A 26,245-nucleotide genomic window follows, 5' to 3' on the forward strand; every position below is an offset into this window, starting at 1 on the left:
GTCCAAAACATGGGATTACAAGACAAGTGTATGAAGCATACATGGCATGTCTAAACCAACTTTGGACAGAGGTAAATCATGGCAAAATAACACCAAATATCAAATAAGACATGGCCAACATGAACTTAAACAACGTGCTCACACATGGAGTAAATATGACAAGTATCGAAGACAACAAAGAGAGGGGATGGCCCTCTCCTTGTTAGGACCTCAAAACACCATCCCCACCACTGAAATCCCTTTGGATTTCAGTGGTGAGAAGGCCAATACAAGGTGGTCCCAGAGCTCACAAAAAAGGCACAAAAATGAGGCCAAACAAGGCCTAAGAGAGGGTAAACAATCCCAAACACCAAAGTGATCTTAGAAAACTATTTTAAGCACTTAAAAATAGAACTTTTATCAGTTATACCTTAAGCTTCAAAACAGATGCAAGATAGGCTAAAAGCTTGTGCAAAAAAGGGAAATCTAAAGCAAAGAACTCACCATTGTAGAACCTCTTCAAGAACCAAGCTCCAGCAGGTTTCTCTGATCAAAATCAGCTCAAGAACCTTAACAATAATCCTCTAATGCCTCAGCAACCCAAGGGTGGTGTAATGCTAGGTGTTCAAGTGCAAAAGTAAGACACAAACTCACTTTTGAGGCACAAAATGGGATCAAATAAGGGAATATAGATACAAAGTTGTATCTCACTCTCTAACCCTAATTCTCTGAACCTTAGAGGAGGGAGGAGAAACCCTCCTCTTATAGAGGTTCAATTCTAAAGCCTCTAAGAGAAGCTAACCAAGAGGCAAATCCCTCCATACACGTGTATGGAGGGGGTGTAATGTGGATATCAGCTATTATAGATGGCATAAAATATCTGCCAAAAGCAGATGGAAAGGGGTCGACCAGCAGAAATGGCAGATTGACCAACAAAATGGGCCGGCCGACCAAAAACATTGCCGACCGACCAAAATATTTGGCTGGTAGCAAGAAAACAGGGCCGACGGCCTCAAGCCAAGGCCGGTGAGGTGTGGGGATGGCCAACAAGCCATTCCCTGCCCTCATAAGCAAAAACACAAGTGTTTGGTATACAACTAAGCACAAAAACAGATAAATTGAGAGATCTTGAGGTGAGGCACGTAGCCGAGACCTTCGAGAACTCAAAACGAACACGAGCATGGATGATCATCGAGTGTTCAAATGATGACGTCCAAGTCTTGAGAACGGTAAAAAATAGGGTGTCTACACTCGGCCACGGGCATGTCGAGTTGTTTGAGGTCTTTGAACTCTTGCCTCAATCTCTCCTTAGTAGTGGGAGGTATGTACTTATCTTGGAAAGCAACAGCAAAGGCTTCCCATGTTGGCTCCACTCTACCCTTGGCATATTTCTACCATTGACCCGCGCCTCCCTTAAGGTAGTAACTCGCTAGAGTCAATCTTAGTTCACTATCTTCGATGTGAAGCATCTCAAATGTCTTCACAGTTTGTTCGAGCCACTCATCTGCTTTCTTGGGCTCGGGACCACCATGGAACTCATCTAGTTTGGCCCGTAAGAACTCTCTAGTAAGGAAACTCGCCCTTGACTCCGCGGTGTTCTCTCGGGCTTGATTCTCCACCCTTAACAAGTTCATAGACTCTCTTAAAGCCCCTGTCATTCCTCAAGCTAGGGCCTCTATTGCGGTTTGACTCGTTTGTCCCATCTGCTTGGCCACATTAGCTTGGCCTGCTTGCTCGGCCATATTAGCTTGGCCGAACCCTTCTTCTTGCACCGGAACCTTATGGACCGGTACCTCATGCACACTTCGGCAAGCCCTACCACGCCTCCCACCTCTACCACCACGAACTTGACCCCTTCCAGACATCCTAATAAAGGACACAAGAGAAATAATTAGCACATTAACTCATATGTGCTCGTAACTTGACTCATACGTTCAACTACAACAATTCTATATATTTGTTTACCACATACACAATTCAATTTCACTCCACATAAGCACCTAGTCATATAAACACATACGGATTATACTCTTGTGATGAGATTCGTCCCATGAAAAATAAAAAATTCTTAGTAGAATGAGTATTGATCAAGTACCCTTCTAATAAAACCTCAAGGAATTTAACAGGTACAAACAACATCCCAAAAGTCCAATCTCATACTCATTTAGTCACATAACCATGTTATCACATAGTCAAAAAATGCATAACACTTCCTAAGCATGCTAAATGAATCCATTGTGGTTAAATAACCACTTCCCACGAGCTCCTAGTATTCAAACCCGGTAGCTCTGATACCAACTTGTAACGCCCCAAATTTCTAGCCCAAATGATAATATAACAATCATGGCTCTTTCAAAGAAAACCAAATATAAATCTCCAAACTTACATTACATGATACAATAGTTCTTCATACAATAATACATTAATCGAACAAGAAGTAAATAAACAAATAAATATCCCCAAGGGTTTACCAGTTTCCAAGGCTTGAGCCTGGTTACACAAAACGGTTATTCAAACCCACACACATACAGCCCTTGGCTTACACACAGAGTCACAACAAAATGAGAGTCTCGTACTCTCAACACACATTTCCTCGCCTTTAGTTAGGCGGCATCACCACATCTTTTCGTGCACAAAAATCCTGTAAGGTGAGCATAAAGCCCAGTAGGAAATCCTTAACAAAGTATATACATTTTACACAAGTCTCAAGAGCTGAAATGCACATGCCATGCTATGCCCTTCTTGAAGATAAATCACATTTTCATCTTTTGAAAACCATCATGCTCAATGATGTCATGCAATTTTAATTGTTCAAAACTTAACAATTTATTTCAAGGGTGGTAAATATGACTCTAGTAATCCCTAGGTCGGTGTTTGCAAGTAGATTATACAAGTACTATCAAATTGTCATTTTTACCGGTATTAACCGGAAGGCTCGACACCTATCCGCGCGGGTTTTCGGTCTGTCACCCCGAACTCTCAAGCCAACTTATTCAATATCATCTACACCACCTATCAAGAGTTACTAACGTATTCACCCCAAAATTATTCCGTGAAAACTTATTTCTCAACATTCTTTTCTCAATGCAAGTTTTCAAATTAACTTTCAAAGTTTAATATAATCAAATGAATTGATATGCCAATAACACAAGATGAATATAAATACTTTTATTCCAATTCATCATCCAAGGAATAACACAATTCTCTCTTCTCAAGTATCCTCAACAATTAGTCATTTCAAGACTATTTTAACGTTTTGAACAATAATTTTCAAAATGAACAATAATTCTCATATTCTCTGAAATTCATCATTTATATAAATATAAATAAGAAATTTTTCAAAGATCCATTTATTTTGACACACAAAATAAATATGACAATATCATTCATGGATTTTCAGTTTCCTTTAAAAACAATCCTCAAATTCTAGGTTTTCTCACCAAAACTATACAACTTAAATATTTTGAAAGAAAACTTTTCAAAATCATCTTTTCTTCAATCAACGAAGATCAAAACCCATAAGATCATTTTAAAAGAACAAGAGATAAACCCACTTTCAAAATCGCTCAACTTCTTAAATCAACAATTAATTTTCAAAGCTATCGAAAGATGATTTCAAAAATCATATAGATCTTGCAAAAATATATATATAACTCTAAGAAAATCCCTACCTCAAGTTTTGAAGAAAAAATGAGATGAAACCCCCAAAATCAACGGTAACGAAACTCGATCTTCACCGCACACAACAAATCCCTCGAGAAGTTAACCAACTTTGATGAAGAACTTATGGCAGAACTTTAATGGATCTTAAGAAATCAAGGTTTTGATCCAATTTGACGTAGGGAAATGTAGAGAGAAGCAAGAGGAAAGGGTTTTTAGAGAGAGAGATATACAAAAGTGATCTGAAATATCAGATTCACGAAGTGATATAACGTGGTCCGTTTGAGCGTCAAATACACTTTCTCAGTATTTTTACAGACAAGTTAAACTTATGGAACTAAACATTCTCCGCTCGAGCGTATAAACGACTGCTCGAGCTGACAAGCAACTTCTAATGCATTTTGCATTTTTGCTTCAAGAGCACTGCCCCTCAACCCCGCCAGGGCGCTGCCCTAGGACCAGCCAAGGGGCGCTGCCCCTTGGACCCCCGCGAGCTGACCGGGTAGCTCGATCCCCGACATACTCAGCGAAGTGGCAAAACTAGGATCGCTACACGAATTGTAGCACAAGCGGCTTGGGCACATGAGTGAAAAAGGGCTACAAGTTTTGTTCAAGAAAGAGTTTCTACCCGGTTTGAAAGGTACACATCTTAAAACTTGTGTTCATTGTTTGGCAGGTAAACAACATAGAGTTTCTTTTCATAAAAATGTTGCTTCTAGAAAAGAAAATATTTTGGAGTTGATTTATTTGGATGTTTGTGGTCTTTTAAAAGTTAGAACACATAGTGGTGCACTTTATTTTGTTACTTTCATTGATGATTATTCAAGGAAAGTTTGGGCTTTTATACTAAAAACTAAAGATTAAGTTCTAGATGTATTTAAGCATTTTCAGGCTATTGTTGAAAGAGAAACAGGGCATAAATTGAAATGCATCGAAACAGACAATGGTGGTGAATACATTAGGCCATTTGATGATTATTGTTGCAGCCAAGGTATTCGGCACCAAAAGACAGTTAAGAAAACTCCTCAATAAAATGGCGTTGCCGAGAGGATGAACCGCACCATTATGGAAAAAACAAGGTGTCTACTTTCGCATGCTAAATTGCTAAGATCCTTTTGGGGTGAGGCAATGAGGACAGCGGTTGACGTGATCAATTTGTCTCTTTCCTATCCTTTGAATGGTGATGTTCCTGAAAGAGTTTGGACCGACAAAGATGTGTCTTATGAGCACTTGAGAGAGTGTTTGGTTGCTGAACTTTCGTTTACATTCCAGAAGATGAAAGGTCCAAGCTTGATAGTAAGTCAAGACAATGTATTTTTCTTGGCTATGGGCGTGATGAATTTGGTTATAGATTATGGGATCCAGTTGACAAGAAAGTTATTCGAAGCCATGATGTTGTGTTTTTTGAAGACCAAACAATTGAAAACTTTGGCAAAGGTGATCAACCGGAGCTAAAAACTAGTGATCTCATTGACATTGATCCATCTCCTTCGTCTTCGATGGATAATGAAAATAGGGGAGATGTGCAGCCACCTCTTAAAGACGTAGATGATGATGCTATTCCAAATGAAGTTGAGCCTGAAATTGAGGAAGAGCATCCAACTCAAGAACTGCCACCACAACTTGAGTTGAGAAAATTTACAAGGGACCGGCAACCTTCGAGAAAGTATTCTCCCAATGAATTTGTGTTGATTTCCGATCAAGGGAAGCCCGAGAGCTACCAAGAAATAATTGAGCATGCAAAGAAAGATGATTGGAAAAAGGCCATGTAAGAGGAGATGAATTCCTTGCTTGAAAATCACACTTATGATTTAGTGAAGTTGCCTAAAGGGAGAAAAATTCTGAAAAATAAGTGGGTCTTCAAATTGAAAAATGATGGCAAGAATCTGAGGTACAAAGCACGTCTTGTTGTGAAAGGCTTTGGGCAAAAGAAAAGTATTGACTTTGATGAGATTTTCTCGCCAGTTGCGAAGATGTCTTCTATTCGGGTTGTACTTGACATTGCTGCAAGTATGAATCTTGAAGTTGAACAACTTGATGTGAAGACTGATTTCTTCATGATGATCTTGAAGAAGAAATTTACATGGAGAAACCGGAGGGTTTTGTGAAGAAAGAGAAAGAGAAATTTGTTTGCAAATTGAAAAAAAGTTTATGTGGCCTCAAGCAAGCCCCGCGGCAATGGTACAAAAAATTTGACTTTTTCATGATAAATAATGGTTTTTCTAAAACCACTTTGGACCATGGTGTGTTTGTGAAAAAAATTTCGGATGACAAATTTATTATTCTTTTGCTTTATGTTGATGACATGTTAATTGTGGGTCAAGATTCTACTATGATTAATAAGTTGAAGTTAGAGTTGAGTAAATCTTTTGCTATGAAAGATTTGGGGTCGGCAAAGCAAAAAATTGGTATGAACATTGCTCGTGATTGCAAAAAGGGGGCTGATTTGGTTGTCTCAAGAAAGCTATATTGAAAAAGTTCTTGAAAGGTTCAACATAGATAAAACAAAGTCATTTGGTTGTCCACTTGCGGGTCATTTCAAGCTTAATTCGAATCAATGTCCTATAAGTGAGAAAGACAAGAAAGAGATGAAAAAAATTCCTTATGCTTCAGCGGTTGGTTCTTTGATGTACGCTATGGTTTGTACAAGGCCAGATATTGCTCACGCCGTTGGTGTGGTGAGTCGGTTTCTCTCTAATCCAGGTAAAGAACATTAGGCAGCAGCAAAGTGGATTCTAAGATATCTTCGAGGGACTTCGAAGGTGTGTTTGTGTTTTGGTGATGGTAAGTTGATGCTTGATGGGTTCACGAATTCTGACATGGCCGGCAATGTTGATTCTAGAAAATCTACTTCGGGATATTTGATGACATTTTCAGGAGGAGCTATGACACGGCAATCTAAATAACAAAAATGTGTTGCTCTCTCAACTACCGAAGCTAAATTTATTGCCACTACGGAAGCTTGCAAAGAAGAGTTATGGTTGAAGAATTCTTTGCAAAAGTTGGGTTTAAAGCAAGAAAGATATGTACTTTATTGAGATAATCAAAGTGCTATTCATTTGAGCAAAAATTTCACTTTTCATTCAGATCGAAACACATTGATGTGCCCATTGGATTCATAATATGTTAGATTCGAAATTGTTACAACTCGAAAAGGTTCACACGGATGATAATATTTCAGATTTGTTGATTAAGACTTTGTCGAGTGACAAACATTTGAAGTGTCGAACTTTGGCGGGTATGGTTGATGTCTCCACCTAAGTTGATGGGGGGAGAATTGTTGGATATACCTTCTTAGTGTAGTATGGGACCCAATTGATTTATTAAAATATGGGGTACTTACACGTAGGTCCTAATAAGTGGACTTATTGTGCAATAGATCTTATGAGAAAAATTTGTCATAAAAAAAGTCACTAATTGTAAGTTTTAGCAACAATTTATAAAAATCATGACAAAAAAAAAGTTACTAATTGTCAATTTTAGCGACATTTATAAAAAATTGTCACAAAAAATTTATTTTTAGTGACAATTTTATCAAGACTTATTTTTAATAGGACTTGATGGGAGTTAAGTTCAACTATTAGAACCTATTGATAGTTTACCCTTAAAAAATATTTAGTTTGGTTTGGTGTTGGTTTGAAGGCCGAATGGATATTTTATAATCAATTTGATAGTAGCTAGGGTTTTGATAAAAAAATCCAAGAAGCAATGAGTAGTAATAAACAATGGTGCCAAAGAGTGGCACCATTGTTACCTAAAGGAGCAATGATATTACTACTCATAAAGTAGAAGCCTGTGCGCCTTTTGTTTATATTTCATGTAGTACTTCTAAGTCCGGGGGCGGCTCACATTAGGTAGTAGCCAATAAAGAACTTTGTTTTTGTAACCTTTTGTATCATTAATTTGTTAAGAAGGAAGGGTTTGTTGATTGAGATTTGTACATTGCATGCCTTATTCTGAGGTTAACCTTGTTGAAGTAGTATTGCATGTCTCAATTCTAACTCACATGTTTATATACATCTTTTAATCAGGAAAGTATACTTGTGGACCCCATTGGAGTTAACCCATCTGGGAAGATACCAAAGCTGTCAACATATGTTTTTGTTCGTGAGATAAGTTCTGCATTGCATCATGAGTGAAGATATGTGGTTGTGATTTGTGAATGTTTCTTTCTCCTGAACTAGCCACAGAGTTATCATAAGTGTAGGTCATATAATTCAAGATAGTGGTAATTTTATTTATAATCGCTCATAGTTTTACTATACAAGTTTCTTCTTCTTCTAGCCAAAGTGCTGCATCTATAGTTTCCACCCGAGAATTTCAAGTCACGGATAAAAAATTGAAGTTAAATTTTTTGATTGATCGAGGTCTTAATAATTGATCTAGGCTAACATTGTTCGGTAGGAAATGGGCATATGAAGTTGCAAACTTAGACATAATTTTTAAAATCTTCTCCAGAGGCTTTTAGAAGTTCAACCATTCTGACGACATGATTTGGCAACAGATAAACCTGTGACATAACTTGCAAAAAAACACAACTCAATCAAATTAACTATAGAAAGCTCATTAACTTTTGAATTTTTTGCACACCTCATAGTTGATGGTGAGGAAGTTTAGGTTTAAAAAGTAGTAAGTAATAATTAATCGTTAGTATGTACCCATTTCAATTGCGTATTGGTCCCTTGATCTCTGGTCTTTTCCTTTGTAGCCATTTTGTTTCATATTCGGCAGGTGACTGATTACCTCATTTTTTGGGGGTCTTTTATAGCTTCTTGCTTCATCCTCCACTGCAAAGTCTCTACGTCTACAGTATGATTCCACAGAACCAAATTCAGTCCTAAACTGGTTAGAACGCTGGTCAGCATCCCTCTTGTGGAAACCAATTCCCACAACAAAGAAAGTTCCGGGCTCAAAATCCCAGAAGAAGAAGGTTAACCCACAAACTGTTGACTCTGAAACAGGCAGGATCAAGCTTAGTGTCCGGAGGATTCCTCCTTTAAACCTTGACAATGTCTCGACTCAATCCACCTCTGAAATTGAGAAACCAAGACGTAACCTTCGGAAAGTCTCGAGTCATCCAGCAGATTCAGTGCAGGAACATCCACAAAATGAGCTTGAGAAGGTCAAACGCAGTCTGAGAAAGGTTCACAACCCTAATACGGATGGCACCATTCAGTCTGAGGCTGATAGTGAGAAGCCAAAGTATGGTCCGGAAAAGGTTTTGAGCTTTTTAGATCAAAATACTGCAGAGGAGAACATCAGTGACTCAGGTGAGAAGATAAAGAAAGGAACAATTGTCACTGTGTCCAAACTGCCTGATATAGAGGCAACTCTAGAACCACCAGTGGTGAGTGAGGCAATTGATTTGTTATGTGATGACCAAACTGCAATAGAATCCAGCCTCCAGAAAATAGTGGAAAACATGAGGGTATTCCTGTGACTAATGGAGAGTTAAGATCTAGGGAAGATATAACTGTCAATGAGAGTCAGAAATCTGCCCGGAAGGCTTCTTCTGCAGCAAAGCAGGAACGTGCGGAGAATGGGGTACAAAACAGACCTGCGATGCCAAGTTATATGGCAGCAACAGAATCTGCAAAAGCAAAACTGAAAGCACAAGGCTCGCCAAGGTTGGACCAAGATGGAATTGAGAATCAGAATCTCACTAGGCGCCATTCTTTGCCAGCTTCAACTAACATGAAAACAAATTTGCCGTCGCCAAGGGCACAGAAACCAATACATTCGGGTGGAAAAGGTGGAAACAAAAGCTATAGATCTATGTTGTCATCTAGAGATGGAAATGGTAAGAAATGGAAGAACTCAAGAAAGATAACTTTTGTGCATTTTCCACCGCTCTCATGCGAAACAAACGCCCTTTCCTCCACTTTCATCCTCCACCCCACCCCACCCCACCCCACCCCACATTGTCTAGTAGTTTTGTTCTTTCAAACTGAAGTGCAATATCTCGACGCTGACTGAGGTAGATTAACACACCTTGAACAGTTCATAGACTATTGTCATGTTAATTTCTGATAGGATATTCTTTTTGGGAGGATCTAGAAATCAAGGAAAAAGTCCATTGTTGACCACTTCACATTTGATTCAATCTATCAAACCATTTTTCTACATTACAGAGGTGATATCTGTTATTCTTAGAACTAATTAATTGTCAAAAAAATAAAAATAAAATAAAAACCCAACTAAAATTTTCTCCATTTATCTAATCCTTGAAAGTTGTTTGCTTGTTTCTGTTGATTTCAGTGAAGGCTATCCAAGCAGAATGGCGAAGATGATTTTGATGGAAAATCAGGGTCCCAAAGGCGAGGTTTTAAGTCCATTAGAATTCTGAGTTTGTCTTTGTGGTGTATGATTATGTCATATAAACCATTATATTGACATGTAACTATAGATGTATGTGGGTGTGTTAAAAAAGCAATTCCATATTGTCTTCTTCGCATCTGAGGTGTTTTTTCTGAGTGATGTATATCATATGTTGTGTTGTGCTATATACTTGCAATTAAATTTACTCTGAAACTGGTTGGTGTTGACATGGTTCTGGCGTTCTGTTCATAATGCATTTTTGCTTTTGACCTACTTGCTCTACTCAGTGAATTGAAAATGCAGAATAGTTTACACAATGGAATCACCTTTTTAAGTGTGTTAGAATGCAATAGTGATGGGCTTTTTCTCTATTGTTTTCATGAATGTGTTAAATTTTCACCGGTGCTGTTTTCATGCATCTTGTAAACATACATGGAGAAGTATTTTTGAGCTTTACAGGATTGAATTTGAATTTTTGAGCTTTACAGTATTTCATGCTTTCTATCAAAGTTTGTTTATTGAACTTCTTGTGAGCTTATTGAGTTCGTAAAATTTGCAGCACGCTATGAAATTGTAAAATGTTTAGTGTCTTCTAAATGTGATCTGAAGCGGGTGGGGCGTATGTAAACAATTGTTTGTTATCAGTTGAAAAAAAGTCAAATATCTAAAGTAACTTTTTCATTCATAAAATAATATTTTAACTACTTTTCAATTATATTTTCTTTTTAAACTTCTAAAAAAGTGAAAATTAAAAAAAGACGCTAAAAGAATAAATTCCAAACACCCTCTAAACTTTGCTCCTGGCAAATTGAAGTAACTCCATTCATATTTCACTATAATTTGATTTTGGCAACAAAAATGTATCACAACAAAGAACACCCAACACTTGGAAAAACTGGACTGTTGACGCAAAAGCTTCTTCAAAAACCTCTAAAAATGAGATTGAAAGTGTTTGTAGAGATGTTGGAAGGATGAAAAATTACTAGGGTCAACTGGTGTGACAAAGAAATGTGATTTTTTTTTTCAACAACACATTGTTGCCTGAGTTCTCTCTCTCTCTCTCTCTCTCTCTCTAAAAACCTCCACCCCCGGGCCTCACTTTTGGCTGACCGGCCGCCGTCTTTAGCTATGACGGTCGGCTGGTCCAGCTCCCTCTTGTGTTTGTGTGTTGGTTTTTCCTTATAATAACTTGATTCCCACAATGTTTTCCCACTTAGGTGTGTTTCGGTGCTGCTGGTCCAGCTTCCATTGGGGTTGTATGTTTTTGTTTCACCAGGGGGTACTTGGTATGGGGGTCAAAACAGAGTAGAAGGTGGTCAGTTTTGAAACCGGAATAGAGGTTGTTCTAATCTGGTTAGGAGTTTCATTCGGGCGCTCCTGTGCGAGTGGGAGTTTGAGGGATGAACTCTGGTTCGGATCTATGGTGATGCTTCGGTCCAGATCTAAGATCTAAGAGTTCAAATCTAGATACAGATCTTCGATCCAGATCTAAGATTTCATTCGAGCGCTCCTTTTCGGGTGGGTGTTTGAGGGGTGATCTTCATCCAGATGTATGGAGCTGCCTCGGAGGTTGTTTGTTGTTCTAGGTTGTTAACTTTGGAGCTTCTGCAGTGGGTGTGTTCGGAGTTTGGATCTGAACAGAGGTGTCCGATCATGGAACTGGTGATGGCAGTGGGTTTTGAATCGGAATAGCAGTGCTCGGTTGCTGTGAGTTTTGAATCGGAAAAGCAGTGTTTCGATCGTGGAAATGGAGATGGGTGTTCTAACAGGGGTCTTGGTAGGCTCGGCTGGTAGTGTGAGTTTATTGTTCAGGGGCTTGCATAGGAGTTGGCCTTCAAAGAGGTTACTAGCATGGAGTTAAAAGATGGTTACATAGGCAAGGAGGATGGTGTACCAGGGTAGGTTCGGAGCAGAGGTAGAGGGGCAACAGCAGAGTGAAAGAAGAGTGGAAAAAGAGGCTGATGATGGTGAGTCAGCAGTAGAGGTAGAGGAGGTGGCTAATATTCATTTGGCAAGTGTTACCAGGCTTGGGCCTTGGAAGGCATGGGTCTTGGTATTGGTAGCGTGGGTCTTGGTTTGGGTGGGTTGCTGAATGGTTTTTAGGTTGGGTGGTGTGGGCTTTGGGAGTGCAGCACAGGTGAATTGGGTCTTGGTTGGGTGATGGTGAGTTAGCAGGCGTGGGTCTTGGCTTTGGTGGGGTGCGTGGGTCTTGGCAGCACAGGTGAATTGGGAGTGCAGCAACTTGGGAGTCGGGTTGTGTGGGTTGATTTTGAGGGGAGTCATGTATTTTATTTTCTAGTTAAGTTCTTCTTAACTTTTTTGTTTAAAAAAAAAAAAATCGTGAGACCAAGGGGTTGGTTGTATGGATGCGAGTAGCAGTAGTAAGGGTATTCTGTACTTTCCGAATCTCTCTCGATGCATGTCATCTTCCTGTACCTTTAATTTCATGCTGCTAATGCAATTTTTCTTTGTTGATCAAAAAAAAAAAAAAAAACCTCTAAAAACTATAAACACACAGCTCCCATTGTTCTACAATGATGTCAGGAATTTCAAATTTCAAAATTCTTACAAGTTGAGCACAATTCCATGAACCGGCCCTTCATGGCCTAATCTTGTGAGAGGAGATGGAAGTACTGTATTATGAATTTTATCAGGGATTGGTGTCTCATCCGAGTGCCCAGTAATGCAGAGGTTTCCATTGGAGTCATGTCCCCAGTATATCTCTACCATCAGTCCTCTAGGGTTAAGTGGTGATTCTGTTCTAGGAATTCCTATATGCTTCACTCCCACTAGTATCTGTATAAATCATTTCATTAACAACAAAAATCAACCCCCAAAAAAAAGAGAAAAAAAATAAGAGACATATCATTTAGGCATGTATAAGAATCGTGATTGAGCCAGGCCGATCCACAAAAATAGTGCCCAAGCCCACAATGGGTTTTTTTTCTAACGTAATAAGGTGCGGGCCAATAATTAGGTGCAAGGCCAAATAGGCTAACTATCCAAGCACATGGGCCAAACCATCAGATTACCTCTCACTTGTCAATGGGCTAGGCTGTCGAGGTTAACCCAATGATTGTGACAAGGAATTTTTATTTGTTTTTGCTCATATTTTCTACCTAGCTTGAGGTTCGGACTAATAGGCTGCCTCTCACAAGTCAACATGCCACATCACATGGATCAACAGACCAAGCCAACTGCAAGCCAGGCTTCAACTCTAGGCCTAAGCCTAGCCCAATTCTCACTGGGGTCAGGCCAAGTTGTGGCCTTCAGGCTAAATAATGAGCATTGATTTATTTGTTTGTTTGTCATTTATAATAGAGGTTAGAGGCATCTACTTACCAACATTGAAGTCTCTCATGTTAAGGTCAGACTTGCCAAATTATTCTCAACAGTGGCAGTTTCTAGTGCTGCTTTGCTTGCAACATTCAAGAAGACTTCTTCAAGAGTTGTGAGGCCGAGTTGTATGTCAACTATACCAAATTCACTTTCCCTTTATTGTAGTTCTGCAAAGAAATTCTGATACAAAAAATTCAATTGCAAGAAAATGAATGAAAATGCATATCAAAAGCAAGGCAAAGTAGACTGGGAAACTTTTTATTAGCATTTTGGCTTGAAACTCGTATCGAATTGTGCGAATCAAATCATGAATGCTTACCGTCAATAAGTGCTCCTTCTCGTTGGCAATAACATAACTGAGGAAGTAGTTGGTCTCCTCCTTCGGCACCACATTCAAATGCTGTCAAAACAATACACAAGTCAAAACAAAGCATTCCCCAGCGAAAAAAAAAATTTCTCAAAACAAGCTCTGAAACCCAACTTACATGTTTAAAGAACTTCTTTAAAGCTTCATGGCGTGTTTTAGCAATGGCTTCCTCTTCAGACGTAGTGGTATCGGTGAAGCTCATATTAGCAACTATACTGGATCCAAACCTTGACTTCAGTCTGATGGAGGTTCCAATGCAGCGAAGCGTACCCTTTGCCACGATTCGTATTCGGTCACTTAAAATGTCAGCTTCTTCCATTGAATGTGTAGTTAGGATAATAGCTCGCCCTTTCTTTGCATTCTCAATTATGTCCCAGACATGCCTCCGAGTTATTGGATCCATACCGGTTGTCTGCACAATAAAGTGAAGTTTCCATAGCCAGATCAAGTAAATGAGCATATATATATGAAGAGCAATGATCTTCTAATTTGTTTACCGGTTCGTCTAAAATGACCAACTTTGGGTCACCAATAAGGCCTATTGCAACACTAAGGCAACGTTTCATTCCTCCGCTGTAGCTATCAGCTCTCCTTTGGGCTGCCTCGGTAAGTCTGACCTCTGCTAATGATTTCTGTGCAACCTGTGTATGAATAAAAGCATTAGTCTTAGAAAAACATTTGATAATCTAGCCAGTCAATTCTGACTATTAATTTAGCTCATCCAATTGGAAGAGAGTTTGCAGTTTGTTGAGCACGCACCAATTTGATTGAAGAATCCGGCAAGCCTTTGATACTGGCAAATAGGTGGATGTGCAGGTGCTCTTCACCAGTCAATGCATCCCAAAGGATATCAAACTACGAAAAGTGGAACAAAATTAGCCTCAATTTTTGACCCTTCCTAGACCCTACAGTAACAAGAGTGCCTCGTGCACTGGCTGCCCTTTTTTACGCTTTGAATACTGAAGAAAAATAATAAAAAATGAAGGAAAAAAGTTACCTGGGGACAGACTCCTATAATTTTTCGGATATTTGTCATGCCAACGGAGCTTCTAACAGAATGTCCATATATTAGTGCTGTTAACAAGATACTTAGGCCTCGTTTGGGAACCATCTTTTTTAGTCAAAAAGTCAAAAAGTTACTAAATTAGCCAAAAAGCTAACAATCCATACCAAAAAGTTAAAGATTCTCTTTTCTCTCTACTTTTTGCACATCTTTTCGTAAAAAATCAAAAAGTCATCCCAAACATACTAGTTTTTTTTAGCTCATATTTTAGCCAAATAGCCAAAAAGTTACTAAATTAGCTTGTTCCCAAACGAGACCTATGGTTAGTTGGGTTGTTCCTCACTTTATCCAAGCAAGCCAAGTTAGTTGTAACTCATGAACATAAAAACTTCAAATAAAACCAATTACCATCTCCACTTGTCACGGGGGCAATGCCAGTCAAACAACTAATTGAAGTGGTTTTTCCAGCTCCATTAGGTCCAAGGAGGCAGAATAGCTGATCCTTTGGAATGTTCAACCATATGCCCTGAAGATTGCATTTATGTTATATGGTTATTCTCAGCAGAAAGTCTTTCCTCCCTCAACTTGTTGTAGTGTTTGGACTAGTTAACATGATTCATGCTAAACAATGAAGATACAAGCACATTATTCTTCTTCTTTCATGGGGTGTAAACACTAAATTTAACTATGCTGTTTGCAGGAAGTAGGAACAATGAATAAGTTAGTTGGACCTCAATTATAGTGTAAATGATACAATATAGTGCTTTATCTCAACCTGACCAAGTAGACACTGCCGAGGACTAAAGGCGAAAGGTAAAAGCAGATGTTTACCTTAACAGCATCGAAATGTGACTTCCTTGTTAACTTACAGCAACCGATCTCTATCTTCCCAGGATATGTCTTTACAAGCCCACATATTTGAACTGCAACGTTTGGATTTTGACCGTGTTTTCCTCTTCAAAGACATCCTCATCATCTGGAGTTTTATGTTCAACTTGTGGGACTGAATTTAGGAAACTAAAAATGCTACCGTCTAAAGAAACAAAGATAAAGGGTGTCACCAAAACTAGCCAACAACAAGAGAGCAAAAGGAAATTAGATAATAATTTCAAATTCAATTACCTTCAACCTTGTTTCCACCTTTCCCTGTCCAGTACCCTGGGTTCAAAAAGTAGATGACAGACTTTCTCACACCAGATGAGTTTGGAATAATATTGTCCAAGTAGAGAGCCAAAACAAACCAAACGTAGAATGTTGCTAAAAACCATATCAAAATGCCATTCTGTCAAAAACATGGAAACGGAATCAACTTCAATGCATGCATTGAGCTTTATTGGAGAGCAAGACCACGAAGAGAACAAAAGAGATTCAGATAAAGACATTCGTGGGATTACTTTAAAGTAGAAAGTATAAGAGACCAAATCATGCGAATATATCAGGCTAGCTGTAAACATACAATTGTTATCACACAATCTGGCACTGAACACTCAGATCGTTTACTCCAGCTGATCCCATCACTTTTAGTGGTAGCAGTTGCAAATGCAAGTAACTCAATGGCTTTGGAAATAAGATTTGGAGGGAAGAGTGACCACATGATTCGATATATAACAACAACTTTCTTCTTGTAGGGAAAACCTGTTAATCGTAGCATCTGCAAAGACAAAAAGAGATCTGTTATGACCATTCAGTCAATAGCTCACTTCAGAATTTTGAAAAGGAGACCGAAGAACTCTTTCCATTATGTTGCAACTATAGTGGAGATGGAAAAAAATTAATAGATAAATAAAACTTGCCTGTAACACCCCGAAATCTATTCAACATGAGCTACTCATGATAATCAACATTCATCCAATAATGACAATAATCTATCCATCTTTACATACTTAATAATGAGTCTTTACCAAAAGTTTCACATGCGGATGTACATTCATCAATACAAAACATATGAATCTATAGCATGTAAAGCACTTAGTCTCAATTTACAAAATGCCCTTAAGGGCTTACATCTTCCGAGGCAATAGCCCGGTTGCACAAAGGGGTCTTTCGAACTCATACACGTTAGCCCTTGGCTTTGAAAAAGAAATCACAACAAAAGAAGAGCCATGTGCTCTTTACAGTTATCCACGCCTTCAACTTGGCGGGATCACCACGTCTTTACCTGCACCAAAACCCATAGGGGTGAGCATAAAGCACAGTAGAGAAATACCAAACAAAGTATATACATTTATGTTTATGGCCAAAATCGAATGCAAGTGCTATGCGATGCAATACTTTTTCAAAATATTATTCATGTCTTTCTTGAAAATCACCATGCCTTTCATCAACAATTACAATCTCATCAATTTCCAATTTAAACCTTTTACGCACAAGAGGCAGCAAATACGACACTGGTAATCCCTAAGCTGATGTCTGCAACTAGACTCTACAAGTACTACCAAACTGTCATTTTTACCGGTATTAACCGGAAGGCTCGATACCTATGCGCGCAGTTTTCTGATCTTTCACCATGGACACTCCAGCCAACTTCTCAAATTCATCTACACCCCCTAACCGAACTTACCACCGTATTTACCCTATACACAGTTTCATAGATCTCATTATAGTGCAAGCTTACTCAAAACAACATGATGATGAGTGTGCAATAATAACGATGAATCAAATGGGAACATGATGCAATATAAATATTACAAACATCTTTCCATTTCAAAACATTTCTACAACAAAACCAATTCACCACTTTACTCGTTACTTCTCCTCAACATTAATGCACCAATGGCCATGCCATCCATTCATAGCTATATCAACATTTATTTGTGCTCCACTTATAACAATTTAGCCTCTTCAAGGTCACATGCGATGCCTTCAATTGCCAATTTCAATATTCACAATTTTCTCTAACCAAGATGCACAACCACTTATTATCTCACAACAATACACTTTCAAATGTTCAATAATAATGTTAAGATAATAACCCTTTTCTCATACATTAGGTGAATTACCACTATGCTACACAATGTAATGAAAATATCATTCTCTAATCTTTGAAAACCACAAGATATCTCTAAACATGACTTCACCTTTCAAAATTCCCAAAACTATTTTCTAGGGTTTTAAGTCAAAAGCCAAAACAACCATTTTCCCCCTCTTTTGAGAGGGTTGTTCTCTCAAAATAGCATACCTACTATTATATGAGTTATAAGCTTCAAGAGAATAGATTAAGGAAAGAGAGAAATCAAAAACCCATTTGTGATTTGATTTGAAACCCTGGCATTTATGAGGCAAATCTACACATTTAGTGCCATTAATGGAACCTTAAAAAAAACAACCAAATCTAACATAAATATATATATAACTCATGGAGATTTCCCTACCTCAATGTTTTGGAGAAGAAAATGATGAAACCCTAGCTTAAATGGAGGATCTTCCACTCTTCTACTACACCAAGAAGAACTTCTAGCTTTAATCTTCAAGGATGGAGGATGGTGATGATCCTAAGCCCAAGGAATCACAAGGAAATCAAGGGTTTTGGAGGTTTGTAGGAAGTTTTTAGAGAGGAGGAGCTAAAATGACTTTTAGAGTGAGAGAAATGGGTTAGCAAATGAGATATTTTCGGCCAAAATGAGATAGAAAAACAGGGTCTTTGGACTGCCAGAGTGCCGCACGTGCGGCACCCATTCCCACACGTGCGGAGCCCCCTTCCCGCACGTGCGGCCTTCACCCCACACGTGCGGAAGTCCTCCCGCACCTCAGCCCGCACTTGCTTTTTAAGCAATGTGCTGCCCAGCCAAACACACCACTTCCCGCACGTGCGGCCCCTGTTTTCCAGCCCAAATTTTTCTGGCTCGATTCCCGGACATCCCGGACTCGACCGTGCCCACTCCGAACTGGATGAAATTAGACCACCGAACCAAAAACAAGAATCAGAAATAGTTTCCGAACGTCTTAAACCCAATGAGAGTAAGGAGAATGGAGTGAACAAAGGATGAAAAGAAAGGGAAAAGAGACACGATCGTCACATTGCCTGACCCATAAAGCCCAGAATAAATATTAAAAAACCCATAGTTGTGGCTGCAGATGACCTTTGAATGACAGTTGACAGCATGAAGGCAAAACCAATCTAGTGTCAGGAGCAAAGGAAAGTAGATCAGCTATCAAAATCTCATACTGAGGCTTGCTCGAGTCTTGATCAGAAATAGGAAACCGGGTGTCTAGGCCTGAGTATGCAGATAGAAAATTTAGACTGGAAGAAAGAGGATTACCATACTGAATTGGAAGAGAAAGAACACAAGAAAGACAATTGCAAAGCTGTTGCACGTGAAAAAGGGAAACTGAAACATCATTCCACAGAGAACAGTGAGAAGCGATGAAAAGAGCGCAAAAAGTGTCTCCCATGTAAGCCATGACAACCAGTAGGCAGTAACATAAAGACCCATCATAGTCATTGCCTCTGAGTCAAATGTGATATGGAAAAAGAATAATAACAAATTATTCTGGGAATCAAGGACCAAAGAAGGCTAGTTTCTCTTAAGAACAAACATGTAGTAACAAATCATTAAAAGTGGGATCTTCATTTTGATTTCGCTTGGCAATTTGAGTTGAATTGGTCTGTACACCATAGCTTACGACAGTTTTGTTTCTTATTGCAAAGTCCAGAGCTCCAGGGCAATGTGTAGGATTGTTATAAAGCCATTAATCTACTTCCTTCTTTGTTCTAAATGATTTAACCTGCACAATTTTATATAGGGTTATATATGTGATCATATGCACTATTACAAGGGGGAAAAGCATAGACAAAAACATTTTCCATGCTCACATCTTCTTCAAATGTCGAAGTTAATGCGTTTCATTTCACCAATCTGGCCAAAAATGCTAGAGTCTACAGACACGAAACTAACAACCGAAAAACATAAAATGGTTTGCATTTATCACTATTACTTGAGAATTTGCAAACTCAAAATATAGAGGCTTTTCCCAATATAAGCCTTTTTTACATTGTATTTCCAAAACTAGGCCAACTTCTGACGGAATTCCAAAACTAAGCTAAAGCGCCATTACTATTCGCGCTTTTACTGTTAGAAGCGCAAAAGTAGATGAACAGCAAAATCGCTATTACAAATAGCGACTTTGATTAAGAAGTCGCTGTTACGAATAGCGCTTCTAGGGTTAATTTTTTTCCCAAGGAAAACGCTGTTAAGAACAGCACTTTTTACACAAAATTTTTTTGCGAAAAAAACGCTATTGCTAATAGCGCTTTCATTGTACATATAATTTTTTTTTTTTTTTTTAGAAAACGTTATTTCAAATAACGTTTTTACTGTTGAGACATTCACCAAAACCAACCCACCTCTGACACACGCACACACCCACACACACCCAACCCACACTAAGCATTGCTTTTAATATAATTTTTATATATAATAATAAATTATATAATTTTTATAATTTTCGTAAATATAAATCATTTTTAGGTTATGGATGGTTTAATTTATAACACGTATGTAAGGGTAAAAAATTTTGTAATCAAAAATAATTTTTACAATTTTTATAATAAAAAATAATTTATAAATTACCAAAAATAATTTATAATACGTATGTATTATAAAATTTTTTTATAATAATTTATAATATATATGTATTTACTTTAAATAAATTATATATAATCCGTATGTATTATATATATAATTTTTATATATTTACTTTAAATAAATTATTTTTGATACGTACGTATTATATATATACTTTAAATAAATTATTAATAAATATATAATAATTATTTTATAAAATAAATTACTAATAAAATTTTATAACACATATGTATTATAAAATTTTTTATAATAATTTATAATACGTATGTATTATTTAAATCTTTACATTTTTTATTTAAAACTTTTTACAGTAAACCCATCTTCACATTTTATAATACGTATGTATTATTCAAAAATAATTTATAAAAATTTATAATTAATACGTATGTAAATAATTTAATACGTATCTTCACATTTACATTTACAGTAAACCCATCTTCACATTTACATACGTATGTATTATATATATAATTTTTATATATTTACTTTAAATAAATTATTTTTGATACGTATGTATTATATATATAAATTATTTACTTTAAATAAATTATTAATAAATATATAATAATTATTTTAGGTTATGGATGGTTTGATTTATCATTTATCAAAAATTTTACCCTTAAACCATACGTATGTAAATGTGAAGATGAGTTTACTGTAAATGTAAATGTGAAGATACGTATTAAATTATTTACATACGTATTAATTATAAATTTTTATAAATTATTTTTGAATAATACATACGTATTATAAAATGTGAAGATGGGTTTACTGTAAAAAAATTTAAATAAAAAATGTAAAGATTTAAATAATACATACGTATTATAAATTATTTTTGGTAATTTATAAATTATTTTTGATTATAAAAATTGCAAAAATTATTTTTGATTACAAAATTTTTTACCCTTATATACGTGTTATAAATCAAACCATCCATAACCTAAAAATGATTTATATTTACGAAAATTATAAAAATTATATAATTTATTATTATATATAAAAATTATATTAAAAGCAATGCTTAGTGTGGGTTGGGTGTGTGTGGGTGTGTGCGTGTGTCAGAGGTGGGTTGGTTTTGGTGAATGTCTCAACAGTAAAAACGTTATTTGAAATAACGTTTTCTAAAAAAAAAAAAAAAAATTATATGTACAGTGAAAGCGCTATTAGCAATAGCGTTTTTTCGCAAAAAAATTTTGTGTAAAAAGCGCTGTTCTTAACAGCGTTTTCCTTGGGAAAAAAAATTAACCCTAGAAGTGCTATTCGTAACAGCGACTTCTTAATCAAAGTCGCTATTTGTAATAGCGATTTTGCTGTTCATCTACTTTTGCGCTCCTAACAGTAAAATCGCCAATAGTAATGGCGTTTTAGCTTAGTTTTGGAATTCCGTCAGAAGTTGGCCTAGTTTTGGAAATACAATGTAAAAAAGGCTTATATTGGGAAAAGCCTCCAAAATATAGAACCAGAAAAAAAATTTAAAAAGTATCGGCAAAACTATGAATACCACATCTAACCAATGTTCCTATTTGGTTTCGTTTTTAGAATTTGTTTTCCGAAAAACACCAAAAACTAATATGGTGAAAAAAACAATTAATTCAAAAGCCGTTTCATTTTCATGTTGTTTTGTGCAGAAGTGTTTTTTGAAAATTAGAAAACATATTTTTGGCATTAGTACAACCAAATTACATTCTAATAATTTTAAATAAAAAATAAATAAAAAAACAGATTTTGGAAGCAAAACCAAACAAATTCAATTCAAACCAAAATAGAACTTTTGTTTTCCTGTATCTAACAAATCTAAAATTCACAGAAACATGCTATAATTACATGATGTAGCATTTTTTTCCCCCCAAAACTTGTATTATTACGTAAGCAGAGTTCGCAAACTCAAAATACAAAGCAACAAAAGAAAGGAATTTCAGAAAAATAAGAGCCCACATAGGGCTAGGGAAGTCATGTAATATTTACTATTAATGCTCCTCCTTAAATTATGTAAAATTAATTTTGTATTTTAAAAATTTTAAAAGTAGTTGTTGGCTTATTTTTCCTACGAAGAAAAATATCATAAATGCGAGCGTGCCAGCAAGAATTGAAAAATCCTTACAGATTAAATTCAAGCCAATTATCAAGCGATTGCGTTGACGGTTCTTTTGCCTCAACAAAGAGGACTTCAAAATTGCCAAGTGTAGAAAAAAGAAAAATTAAAAGAAGAATGAGGGAGACGGAGAAAGACGATTGAGTGATCAATCAAAGTAATAATTACTTACCTCTACTTCTATACTTTGAAAAGGAAGTGCATAAAATGCTTCGAAATGGAAATGCTGAAAATAAATGCTTTGAAATATAAATATATGTTAAACTACTCTTAAGATAAGGAAAATGACAAGAAATATTGAAATCAATTGTCTTTGATTATGAATTCTGGATCCCTTTACAATGTAGCCATTAATGGCTATTTATAGAGGAAAAAATACAGCAATAACTACTTAGTAACTACCCATTTCTTCCATCTTTATTCTTGTCTTGCCATGTGTGCTTCTACTCATTCACTTTGTCCTTCCACTCATCCACTTTGTCCTTCATATTCTCCATCATCTCTATAACTTCTTTTAAATTCCAAATAAATAAGAGAATGCCACGTGTCCTGCAAAAAATTACAGATTTATGGTGCCAACATTACCCCCCGCGGCCCTTAAAAATGATATTTACTTTGAATTTTTGAAGGGCCAAATCAAGCACACAACTAATCTAAGCAATAAAGTGCTTCGAATAATATCAACAAAGTGCTTCGAATGATATAATAGCACCAATAAAGTGTTTCGAATGAGCATGAAATTATGACTAGATGACCAATAACAAGCTTCGAAGGTGGTATAAAAGACCAAATTCATCGTTCAAAGGTCTTCGGCACAAATTTGAAGGAACAACATCACCCTTCGAAGGTTGGAAGCATTGATATAGGATGATGATACTTACAATGAAGTTTCAAGGTTAGGCTTGATGCTTCGAATGTATCTTCGAAGCTTTATACAGTTTCGAAGGTGAAGTAATCAACCTTCGAAACAACTCTTGATGCTTCGAATGTATCTTCAAAGCTTTATACAGTTTCGAAGGTGAAGTAATCAACCTTCGAAACAACTCTTGATGCTTCGAATGTCGAAGGTGTTCACCTTCGAAACAACTCTTAATGCTTCGAATGTATCTTCAAAGCTTTATACAGCTTCGAAGGCGAAGTAATCAACCTTCGAAACAACTCTTAATGCTTCAAATGTATCTTCGATGCTTTGATTGTGTACAACTGGCCATCAATTTGAAAAGATAAGCCATTTTCAACCATTTATTTAAATGCATAGACTTTTTCTAGCCAAGTTCATGCATTTTAAATGGTCATCCCTTGTTCTAGCCAAGTTCATGCTTCGAACTCATAAGAACAATTTGTTAGTTTTATTAGCCACATCATCAGAATTATATTTTGATGTGAACCACAAATCCAAAAAGGATTTTGAACACCAAAAGTCATGGTATAGTGTGACCATGAAAATTCATACTTTTTGACATTTTGAAAAATGTCAAAAATTTTGAATTCATGAACAGTGGCTTGTTCATTATTCTTGACCATGTTTGGTTTAAAAACATGACTTTCGCCGAATTGATTTTCATAATTCTTTGGCAAAGTGGGTTGTTTTTTCATGTTAGCCATTAATAGCTTATGAAAATCCCCCATAAGAATGTTATTTTCATGACTTGACTCTCTAAAAATTGGTTTTTGGACCCCCTGAGCCATGTATGAAACATCATTCTTAGCCAAATTTGGCTCAAAAACATGCTCTTTCGTTATGTTAATTTCATAATTTGGCACTTTAAAAACGGACTCTTGAACCCCCCGAGCTATTGATGAAATCAACTCTTTGCTTTTGCTATTTTCAACCATAGAAAAATTCTGAAAAAATTCACCAATTCCGGCCATTAAAGCCTCAGTTAAAGACTTGGTAGTGAGAGTTGATAACTCATCATTCCATTGGCGAATTTCCATATCAAGTTGATGAATTTCTCCAATTAAATGGTGTCTTTTTTCTTTCACCAAATAATACTGTAATGGATGAAAGTTTATTTCATCAAGAAAATGGATCTCTTCTTGAAGATCCAAAATTTTTCTTTCACGCCAATATATTTCAAATTGACAAGTTCGAATGGCGAAATCCAAATCGTTTGTCATTTCTTACACTTGGCAGTCCCACTGGGCGTGCCAAAAATTGTTGGCTTATTTTTCCTACGAAGGAAAATATCATAAATGCGAGCGTGCCAGCAAGAATTGAAAAATCCTTACAGATTAAATTCAAGCCAATTATCAAGCGATTGTGTTGACGGTTCTTTTGCCTCAACAAAGAGGACTTCAAAATTGCCAAGTGTAGAAAAAAGAAAAATTAAAAGAAGAATGAGGGAGACGGAGAAAGACGATTGAGTGAACAATCAAAGTAATAATTACTTACCTCTACTCCTATGCTTCAAAAAGGAAGTGCATAAAATGCTTCGAAATGGAAATGCTGAAAATAAATACTTCGAAATATAAATATATGTTAAACTACTCCTAAGATAAGGAAAATGACAAGAAATATTAAAATCAATTGTCTTTGATTATGAATTCTGGATCCCTTTACAATGTAGCCATTAATGGCTATTTATAGAGGAAAAAATACAGCAATAACTACTTAGTAACTACCCATTTCTTCCATCTTTATTCTTGTCTTGCCATGTGTCCTTCCACTCATCTACTTTGTCCTTCATATTCTCCATCATCTCTATAACTTCTTTTAATTTCCAAATGAATAAGAGGATGCCACGTGTCCTGCAAAAAATTGCAGATTTATGGTGCCAACAGTAGTCTATTATATATTGGCCATTCATTCTTGTATACTCTGAAAAGTTAATGGTAAGAATTGAATTAATTGATCATTTGTATAGTTGATTATTTTTCTCCATTGTGGAGCTCGAGTTGATAGTATTGAACTTATTAATCGTGGATTCAGTTGAGTTGTTAATTGTGAATTTCTAAGCCATATCGATATAATTCTGGTTATAATTGTAATATTGAATCTCAACAACCTCTTGTTGTTTATTGTGAGCAATTTGTAGCCCCTCTGCATTGAATCAAAACTTCACAAAAAAAAAAAAAAAAAAAAAAACTGGAAAATTTGAAATGGATAGGACGATGAAACCTTGTTAGGAGGAATAGGACGAGCAGGATTGCTGTTCATAATTCGGTGGACAATGGATACAATTAGAGCGGTATTGGAGGAGCGAGAAGAGGCTGGGGAGACGGAGTTTCGTTGATTGAGTAGGGCTTGACTGATAGCGTAGAGAGGAGAGAGAAGATGAGCAATTGTGGATCGCCTGTCACGCCATGAAAGGATAATGTTCTTCTTCAACAGAGCTTTGTATTGTTGAATCAATAGACCCAATCCACTCTGCAACTCTCTCTCTCTCTCTCTCTCTCCCCCCTTCCTTCCTGTCTCTGTTTTTCTGTTTTTTTTTTTTCCTCTCTAGAAATCTATGGCGGGGCGTTCAGGTCAGTCATAGAGAGGGGGGCAATTCCATTTTCGAAGGCCTTAAGAAATTATGCTATGGTTATAGAACAGCTTTGTATTGGTGTGCTTCGCCAATTGAGTTGTAGAAAAAATAAGAAACCATGATAGATCGTTTGGGATGAGCTAATTTAACATGATTACAAAAGTTGTGTTTGATAAATTTTGAGGTCTTTTTTTATAATTGATTTGATAGTTATGAAAGAAAAAATAAATTCATTATGATTTAGATGTGATATTTTATATTATCGATTAAATTAATCTGTTTTGTCCTTGTTGGATAATTTAGCCAAAATAGCTCATGCCAAGTGAAAAACATTTTTTAAAAAACATTTTGTGAATAAAATTAGTTTTTTATATTTGGTGATAGGGGTGGTGAAACGAGGGTAGAGGTCGTGGCATGATGGTAGGGTGG

General features: G+C 36.6%; 1 protein-coding gene and 2 pseudogenes across 3 annotated transcripts in view; 2 read left to right on the plus strand and 1 right to left on the minus strand.

The window, feature by feature from the left end:
- Positions 1–10,230, plus strand: part of LOC114318326 (protein IQ-DOMAIN 31) — a 180,485-nt gene extending 170,255 nt beyond the window's left edge. Inside the window, exon 8 of the mRNA XM_082907942.1 lies at positions 9,940–10,230. The gene's annotated coding sequence lies outside the window, so the exon portion shown is untranslated. The remainder of the gene's footprint in view (positions 1–9,939) is intronic.
- On the plus strand, positions 5,613–10,230 carry LOC114320173 (protein IQ-DOMAIN 31-like; annotated as a pseudogene). The gene is made up of 4 exons (XR_014356340.1): positions 5,613–5,738; positions 7,671–7,742; positions 8,408–9,439; positions 9,898–10,230. The product of XR_014356340.1 is annotated as a protein IQ-DOMAIN 31-like (transcript).
- A 2,099-nt stretch (positions 10,231–12,329) lies between these two features.
- LOC114320172 (ABC transporter A family member 2-like) lies at positions 12,330–25,777 on the minus strand (annotated as a pseudogene). Its single transcript, XR_014356288.1, has 12 exons — positions 25,465–25,777; positions 16,671–16,824; positions 16,123–16,317; positions 15,789–15,948; positions 15,498–15,699; positions 15,075–15,192; positions 14,661–14,737; positions 14,423–14,518; positions 14,161–14,304; positions 13,782–14,075; positions 13,616–13,696; positions 12,330–13,476 (listed from the first exon to the last, which is right to left on the minus strand). The product of XR_014356288.1 is annotated as an ABC transporter A family member 2-like (transcript).
- Between the last annotated feature and the right edge of the window lie 468 nt (positions 25,778–26,245).

This window comes from Camellia sinensis, chromosome 15, assembly GCF_055761805.1.
Source record: "Camellia sinensis isolate YWXY chromosome 15, ASM5576180v1, whole genome shotgun sequence".
NCBI classification, from domain to species: Eukaryota; Viridiplantae; Streptophyta; class Magnoliopsida; order Ericales; family Theaceae; genus Camellia; species Camellia sinensis.